Below are 9,291 nucleotides of genomic sequence, written 5' to 3' on the forward strand. Positions count from 1 at the left end.
AACTAGAGAGAAGCAATCTGAAGCAGAGAAACTCAACTAACAGCTTCTGGAAAGCCCTGGCTTATGTTCATTGATGCAAATACAATATTTGGACATCAAAGAAACCTTTGAAGCCAGAATTTTGTCACTCATATATTAATTCAAAGAATGCTTGCTCTCCCTTCCTATTTCTTGAACCCTTTGCTTTCAGATAAATATATTCAATTACTCTGTACAAACGTACCTATTTAAAACATTGAAAGATACAAATTATATTATTTCTATTTTAAGCGAGAAGGAAAGGGCCATATACACTTACAAAAATAAGGGATTTAATATGAAAAAGTACTTAAAAATTCTACATTAATAATGTAGGAAAGGGAAAATTTCCTTAACTTTCTTAGGGTTCCTGGTTAGATTTAGATAACATTGACAAAGAAAGATTGACAGGAGGAAAGTATGTCAAATGTACTTATAAACTTTTATATGATATGAGAGACTTTGGAAAGGAAGATTCAAAGACTTAAAATGAACTCTCTGTTTTTATGTATAAGTGTGATGAAGAAAACACCCCTGTGTGGAAATATGATTGAGCACAAGGGTAGTAGACTGATTGGGATATCCTGTGGGCTCAGATTCTTTTTGGTCTTTCTGTGTGGCATTCCTTCCTCCTAGAAATAGGGCAGGACCCATCTGGAATGAAAGTCTTATAATCTACTATCAGGCAATGCAATTCACAGATTTTCTTTATGGCTAACTCTCAGACAGAAAGAAAACAGAAGACCAGAGTAAAATTCTAGGTTTTTATGGCTCTTTGGGAAAAAGGAGTTCTAGTTTCTACAACTCACCTTGGGGAAGTGTAATTGGAGTACGGGCTTCCTTGAGTGAAAAATGGAGCAAGAGGAAGAAGGGAAGAGAACAGAAAGATCTAGCTTCTCATCTTTCCTTCAGTAGAAAGTATTCCACATGCCAAGCCACCATGCTTTGAAGTATTGCATTATGAGCCCTGAGAATAACATAGCTCAGTAGAATATAGCAGGCTAGATTCTACTTGAATCAATCACCTTGATTTTTCAAAAGAAATTTAATTTAATTTAGAAATGTATTCATAGATATCACCATCTGCCTAAATAGGTGATATTTGGCAACATCACTGGATTCCATCTTGGTTTAATTCACTCTTCTAGTTTGATTTTGCCACCATGAACTATATAAGGAGAGATAGAATCTCTTATGGAATTTCATAGGTCAGCTAAAAGAAAGCCTAGAATTCCCTCAAGCCAAACAATTCTCAACTCTCAAACATGAACTTGACTAACAGGGAAATCACTTTTTCTGAAAAATATTTTGGGCTTTCTTTGAATAAGGAAAGTCTTTGCCTTTGCTAGAGTTACAGTTTTCCTGGAGAGGTGTTTTCCATAATTTTCAAAAAGGTAAAAGGATGAGTTTTTGTTAGTCAGGATTGTATTATTGTGACCAAAATACATGACAAAAACAATTCAGAGGAGGAAAAGTTTACTTTGGTTCACAGTTTTAGAGGTTCAGCCCATGGATGGTCATCTGACTCCATCACTCTGGGCCTAAGGAAGAACATCATGGCAGATGGTCATGGCAGAGGAAAGCTGCTCATGACAGTTAGGAAGCAGAAAGAGAGAGAGGGTAAAGCCACCAGGAACAAAGTAAAAATCACAAAGGCACACCCCAGTGACCTACTTCCTCCAACCACACCCAACCCACCTATAGTTACCACCCAGTTTGTCCATTCAAATTATTAATTCATCAAATAGATTAATTCACTGATTCAGTTATAGTTCTCATAATCTAATTGTTCATCTGTGAACATTCCTACATTAACACAAGAATGTTTGGGGAATACCTTCTATCAAAATCATAAGAGACTCTAATACAAATTAAAAAATTTAACATCAAGGACTTTATCTTCTTGATTATTGTGGAAACCAGTATTTGTATTTATACTAATACAGAAAAGAAAGATTTGCATTACATTAATTTTCTACAACCTAAATTATTTTATCCCTCAGAATGTAAAGTAACCTAGTCAAATCAATAAAGGAGACACACACTTATTTGGTCAGATAATCCCCAGAAGGTTCTGCAGTGGAAGACTTAACATTCCATTACAAGGATACTCAGTATTCTTGTCCATTTCCTGACAGAGTAAATTTTGAAAGACTTTGGTCTAGTTAAATAATAGTCTTTGAGTTATTCCTTGATAGTTATAAAATATAAATTCACTTAAAAGAGTGTGAGTCTACAGAAAAATATTAAACATGTGACAAATTAAAGGAAGGCAGACAACTGTAATTTTGGAAATGCTGAGAGGAGTAAAAACAAATTCGAAAGTCCATGATTCAATACACAGTTATTAACTTCTTAGGGTTTCCTCATACTTGCACTGGCTCTCTTCTGGAGTCTTGAGTGCAACTTATACTGGATGCACCCATTTGAGGTTTCTGGCTTCTGTACCTGATCTTTTTCCTTCGACTACATCTTGCTTTGGTAAGTTTTGAGACTTTTAAAGCCTTGGTATCATTTCTTTCCCTTGTTTTGTTTGCTCCATCATCTCCTTTCCTTCATTATTGCTCTCATAAAGGTATTAATCATTAATCTGTGCTTGCTGATTTGAGGGGAAAAAGGTGAAGAAAATGCTTATTTTAGGAATTTTTCAAAATATATTTAACATTTTTAACATGGGTTTTTATACTTATAAATTATTGTTTCTCAAAATTTCCTTTTAATATTTTCAGACAACATAGTTTAGATAACTGAAATAATATATAGCAAAACTACAGATTGGTCGGGGGACTACTGATATACTGAGTTCTATAACATGCCATGATACAAATCTTTGGAAGAAGCTATGCCAATCTCTCTAATTTTCAGATGTAGTTTTAGAAATAATGGCAAGAATGTGTCATTGGTGGCAGAAGTCACACTAAATTAATATAGGAGAGCAATCAGATCATAATTCAGTATAGCACAATCTATGAGGATCCCTAAGAAAGACTAAGAGTGCTTTATGTATCCATAATATTTATGTCTCTATTATTCTTCCTACATCTTATGAAGTAAGAAACATGTCTTGCTCTTTCAACAAGATGGAAAAACAGAGACCCCAGAAATCAGTAATATTCAGTTTGTCTCATTCATTTCATTGTGCTTATGCATTCTATTTCCTTGCTGTGAGTGCTTCTGTAAATCTACACATAAATACAGTTTATATATAGATTTACTATGGCATTGTTGGACCTCAACTAAATTCACAGAGGGGCTATCTATGTTGTTAGATAATGAAGCTGAGACGTTTCACATTTTAGATCTGCAGCCTGGATTTACCTCCTGAACTCTGGACTTACATATGCCATCTGCAAAAGATGTATCTCAAAGAGAAAATACACACGAAATAGAATTCCTCAATGTGACTACTCATACCACCAAAACTGTTCTACTTGTACCTTTTCCCTTTGTGGGTAACGGCTCCATCCCTCCAGGTACCCAGGCCCAAACCTGAGAGCCTTCCTTACTCTCACACCATGCATCCAGATCACCAGGAAATATTGCCTCTATCTTCAAAATATACCCAAATTCAACCACTTAACACTACTTCCAAAGATTCTGGTCACTACTATATTTTACTTGAATGTCTACCATAGGCTTTTGATTTGATTCTTTTGATTTTTTTCACATTTTTTTTTCTTTCAGTCTGTTTTCAACAGTGTAGTCAATGTGATCTATTTAAAACATGGTAAATCATGCCCTCTTAAAATCTCTTCAAAATCATCTCTATTATGTTACTCCAAATGAAATATAAGGCCCTGCGCTTTCTGCCTTCATCAGAATCTCTGACCTCATCTTCTACTAATTCTACTGATTGTTATGTTCTAGACACTGAGGATATCCCACAGTTATTGGGACCTGTTGGGCATACTCCCAACTCAGATCTTTGTTCTGACTCTTCTCTTTTTCTGGAATATTCTTCCTGAAGATATGCATGGAACTGACTTTTTCAGTCCTGGCTCAAATTTCACCTTACCGAGAAATTTCTCAAAATTATGTGTCCTTTAAATTTAAAAATTTTTAAGTAAAAAATCTAAATTCCATTTACTCTGCCTTATACTTGATTCCCTCTCTCCCAGGTGCATATCATCATCTAACACAACACATTATTTATTTTTAAAGTTATATGTGTTTGACAATCTCTCCACAAGTAGGATAAATAATCAGAATGTCTAGACACTTCATTGTTTTCTTCACTGATGTTTCCCAAGTAACAAGAACAGCTTCTGGCACAGAGAAGGCAGTCGGTAAATATTCATTGCTTGAATAAGGGGACCAGCTGGTAACAGAAAGAGACACAGGTCTATCTAGAAATGGACACACAGGGAAGTGTTGAGTCACTGTAAATGGGAAGCATTTAGCAGCATGTTCTTAAAGGTCTACTGCTTACTGAAGCCTTGGATACAGGAAGAGTTCTAGTATACAGCAACGTAAAAGTGCTTCTTCACAGACATATGAAATTCTTCTTCTGCCCTTGTAGATCCTTAATCTTGTCCTGTACTACCTGAAACAACTGTTCTTGCAATCAATGATGCCAGAAAAAATAATTTCTTAGTTAAATAAAACAAATACACACCCACACACACAACCAAGAAAAAGTCCTTGACTATGAAATGGAGAATCTACAAAATGGTATCTCAAAATTTTGGATTTCACTTAATATATGACCACTTTTATAGCTATAACTGAGGAACATTTATGCAAAAGATTTAGTTATTAAATCCAATAATGTTTATCAGTTATGTCTGAATTCTAAAATAGACAAGCATAAAAATAACTAGTTGCAAAATTCAGAATCAACAATTTTTAAACTTATTTTCAGTAAAAAAAGCAAACTTGGGGGAGATTTTGTTAGATGTTCTTTTTGAAATCTGAGTTGAAACATGAAATTAAAAAAACCAATTAATCAAAATTGCTTTAAATATTCCATATTTTCAAATATATTTTATAGTTGTTAATTGAATAATATTGCATGTTCAGCTATCTACTATGAGAACTTTGTGATTTTTCTTTTTTACTTCAAATAATGTCAGGAACAGTGTTTAGCATTTACAGGAAGATTTTAGAATAGTTCTTACTTTGCATCAAAGTATTTCAAAAGACCTGTGTTTGTCAAGCACTATTTGTCACATCAAATTTAATAATTTAATATTTTAAAAATATCATTTTAAAATCTCTGACTTCTCAAGAAAATGCAGTCTTTGAACTGCTTATGTTATAGCATATCTTCTTTTTTCTTCTTAGTGACAATTTTTCACTGTCACAATCCTGCTTTTCTTGAATATGCAGATGATCCAAATGGTAATAAAATGATCGAGTGCTTACTTTTTGTGGGGTGCATTAGATCTTTCAGGCTACTTGAGTCCATTTAGCAAATTGCTACCCCAGTGCATTAAGTGGAACTCTGCTGTCCTAAAATCGTTAATGCACTTAATAAATTTGGCACTTGTAATTGCCAGTGATGTTAGTACATTTGCTTTCAGATTTTCACAGTGATGATAATAAGAAAGAATTTGTGCCCAAAGAATTATGTGGTTAGCCATCAGAATTATACAGGCTCTCCTCAATTTATAATAGACCCCTTTGTCATCTCATATAAAATAATGAATGTTTCAGAAAATGCTTCCAAAGATTTTATTTCTTCTTGAAATGTGAAGTTTATTCTTCCTTACAATAAGAGAAGCCACATACATATACAATGTATTTCAGTGCTTTATTTACACTTTTCTCCTCATATTTAACTGAATTATCTCTTTAAAAATTCCTTACAATAAGAGAAGCCACATACATATACAATGTATTTCAGTGCTTTATTTACACTTTTCTCCTCATATTTAACTGAATTATCTCTTTAAAAATATAATGTAAAAGGCAAAAATAATTTATATGACACGCATAGAAATGGAAGGGCACAAAGTTTCAACTATGCATGATGTATAAGTTCTGGAGAGCTAATGGAGAATATGGTAATTATACTTAGTAATACTATATTAGATACTTGAAATTTTGCTTAAAAAGTTGATATTAAATCTTACCACACCAAAAAAGTAACTATGTGAGGTGATGAATGTGTTAAGTAGCTTGATAGTGATAATCATTTCACAATGTATATGTTCATCGAAACATCATGTTTATGCTTACACACATACAATTTTTATTTGTCAAATTTACCTCTTTATAAAACTGTGGAAAAATAAAGTCATAGAAATAGAAGTAATTTCAACAAAGACTTCTGAGAGCTAAATGACTATATTTCAGAGATAACTCAGAATCCTATATTGAAACTCTTCAGGGAATTTCTGGTAGGTATCAGATTTTTTAGTAGAGAAACAATGGTTAAGGTTTCTTTTTTCTTCCACCCAAATTGAAGACATAATCACATAATATAGTTTTCTGTGTTGCACTAAATGAGTACTCAGGTATTGAAGTCAATCATTGGTGCCAAGTAATTAGTTTTAGTCAATAGACTTGCCTTATGGCTCATTTAAAGGCATGCATTATCTCTCTCTGTAGTGAGATTCAACTCTGTCAATGTGACAATCAGAAAGGGAGCATCTTTAAGATGCTGCACTTTCCAAAGCATAAGTAGGTGTTGTGGAAGAACTAATTCACCCTCCACATTCCAATACTACAAGCTCAGCAGAATTGAGCAAATGTTTTCAGGTATCCTAATTTCCTGTTATTCACTTCTTAATTAGTCAGTGAGAGATAAACCAAGCTCTATAAGCCTCCCTAAGGGTAACTGATGTAAGAATTTAATTGGTGGTTTAGAATCACTTGGAAATTATTGCTAGCCTTAGAGTTGTGGTGTCAGTCCATCATACTGTCAGTAAGTGTAGCCTATATAGACCATGAGTCAGCTTCCATGCCTGATCATGTCACCACTTTGTTAATAATGCTTTGCTTCTCTAAATTTTCTACTGTGCTCTCTAAAAAATTTAAGCTCATTCAACTATAAAGAAAAAAAAGTCTCTATTTACCCTACTATTGTTACTTATTTGGCTCTGTTGCCACAATTTTTGCTGGGTGTCAAGATCACTTTTTGATATTTCCATCTGATTCCACAAACTGTTCTTCACCTTGGGTTATTAAAACAGTATGACTCAGTTATTGAGATTCTATCCTACACATTTTAAAATGCAGATTTGTGTTTTACTTCACTCTCCTCCCCTTCTCCCAATCCAGGCTCAGTAAGACCTGAGTAGTCTGCATTGCAGTGGGTAGGGGAACTTGCCCCACTTATCTCAAATTTTTCCGCTAGGCTTGATCTCAGAGGATGGTACAATAAGGAAAAGGGAAAGCGAACTGTTTTTTAATGCAAGTGGCAATAAGCTGATTCCTGGAAACATATAACCACACACTGAGCAGCCCACCACATTGCAGGTGGTAAGCTGTGGTCCTTTTTTGGTGATAATACAAGTATCTTGTATATCAGGTATCTTGTATATAGAATACAAGAAGTTTATAAAATCAGTGAAAAGAAAGGTAAAAGCCTCACTATTGAGACACTCGATTGTAAACAGTGGCCCTGTTGGAGGTTTCTTTTGCTTGGTTACATGTTTCAGCTGACCCCAGCTCTCCGTGGCATCTCACCTCCCACTGTGTGGATCTTTTTACCCCACATTGTAGTAAGTCAGGTGAACTTGCTCTAGAAATCTCATCTACTTCCTGTGTCCCAAATCTGAGGTCCTAGAAACACCAAAGAACTATCTTCTTTATCCTCAGCATCCAGAATTGGAAGGAGACTTTCTGATCACGGTGGGTCTCACTCAAGGTGTTACTAGAATCATCCTGACTGGAATGGCACCTCACAGCCCTGCAGGTTTGTGCTTCTGAATATCTCTGAAGTTTTACTATATTTTTTATTCAGTGTTGCAGTCAATATCCTCAGGTGAGTGGTTCTCAAACTGTGAATGGTGAGTTCCCCTAGGGGCGTTTGTTAAGGGAAAATGCTTGTTCACTGTAACAATATGTGCTGGAGTAAGGACAATTAAAATCATGGGTTATTATGCCAAAGCTGGGTCTTCCGAGCACTGGTTGTGATTTCAGGACAGTAGCACAAGTCGGTGGGGTTTATCTTCTATATGACTCAGCATCTGCCCACATGTCTTCTCCTCTCTGGTGCATTATGGTGCCTCTTTTTCTCTACTCAGTATATTTCCCCATTTTAAAGCTTCTTTCTCATGTTTTTAGAAGACCTTTTCTATAGTGTTCCTTTTCCTGCAATGGGGAACCATGGGTTTTAAACTTAGCTGTATCCCAAGATGATATAAGGCAGAAAGAATCAAGGAACCCTGACTCAGGGTTTGGGGTTTAACATTAATTAATTTTCTTGCTAACTGGATCTTTGTGTTTTAGTTCAGTGGAATTTTTCTCAATAATCTACTAGTTGGAAAACACTATTTGGCTGACACTGCTTAAGTTATTGGGACAAATAATGAGTAAGGAATTTGTAATTTGAGAGTGGTGATAGATATCTAGATATATAGTTATAAAACAGATTAGGTGGATACACCATGTATTTTGGAAACCCTGAGGAAATTAATACTAACTCATCTGAGAATACAAGGAAGAGGGAACACGTGAGTTGAGTCTCATAGGGTGATTAACTTCCAAGTGGTTATATTAGATTTTTACCCCTCTGAGAACAGCTGCCTTCCTTAGTGCCCACCTGTCTCAGAGGATGAGTAAACCAGTAAGACCTTCATTTTAATACTCTAGTCAGTCATGGACAGCATGTTCAGCATTTGACAAAATTCAAATCAGTAAAAATCAGTATTCAATTAGAACATGACAAAATCATAAAAAAAAAAAAAAAACAGCTATGGTAACGAGTGATGAGGAAACAGGCCCAAGTGTACATGGAATACAACAGAGAGTTTAGTACATGACAGGGAGGATGGACAGCTTCATGAAAAACTAACATTTAACTGCGTATGAGCCCATTTGTGCAGAAGAAAGAGAGAAAACTCTGGAAAGGAAAACATCATGAATACTTAAGAAGAACCAAGGGCATAAAATCAGTAATGTAAAAGACATGGAAAGAAGGAAAAATTGATAGAATTTGCTAACAAGATGCTAGCAGCATAATGAAGCCAAGAAAGGAAGGCATAGAAGTCTATCCAAAATTTGGAAGGTTTTATCCAGAATATAGATTGAAGAAAAGTTTAAAGATAAAAGCAAGATGTGTGTGTGTGTGTGTGTGTGTGTGTGTGTGTGTTTGTAGAAGTCAAA

This window comes from Sciurus carolinensis, chromosome 2, assembly GCF_902686445.1.
Source record: "Sciurus carolinensis chromosome 2, mSciCar1.2, whole genome shotgun sequence".
Taxonomy (NCBI): domain Eukaryota; kingdom Metazoa; phylum Chordata; class Mammalia; order Rodentia; family Sciuridae; genus Sciurus; species Sciurus carolinensis.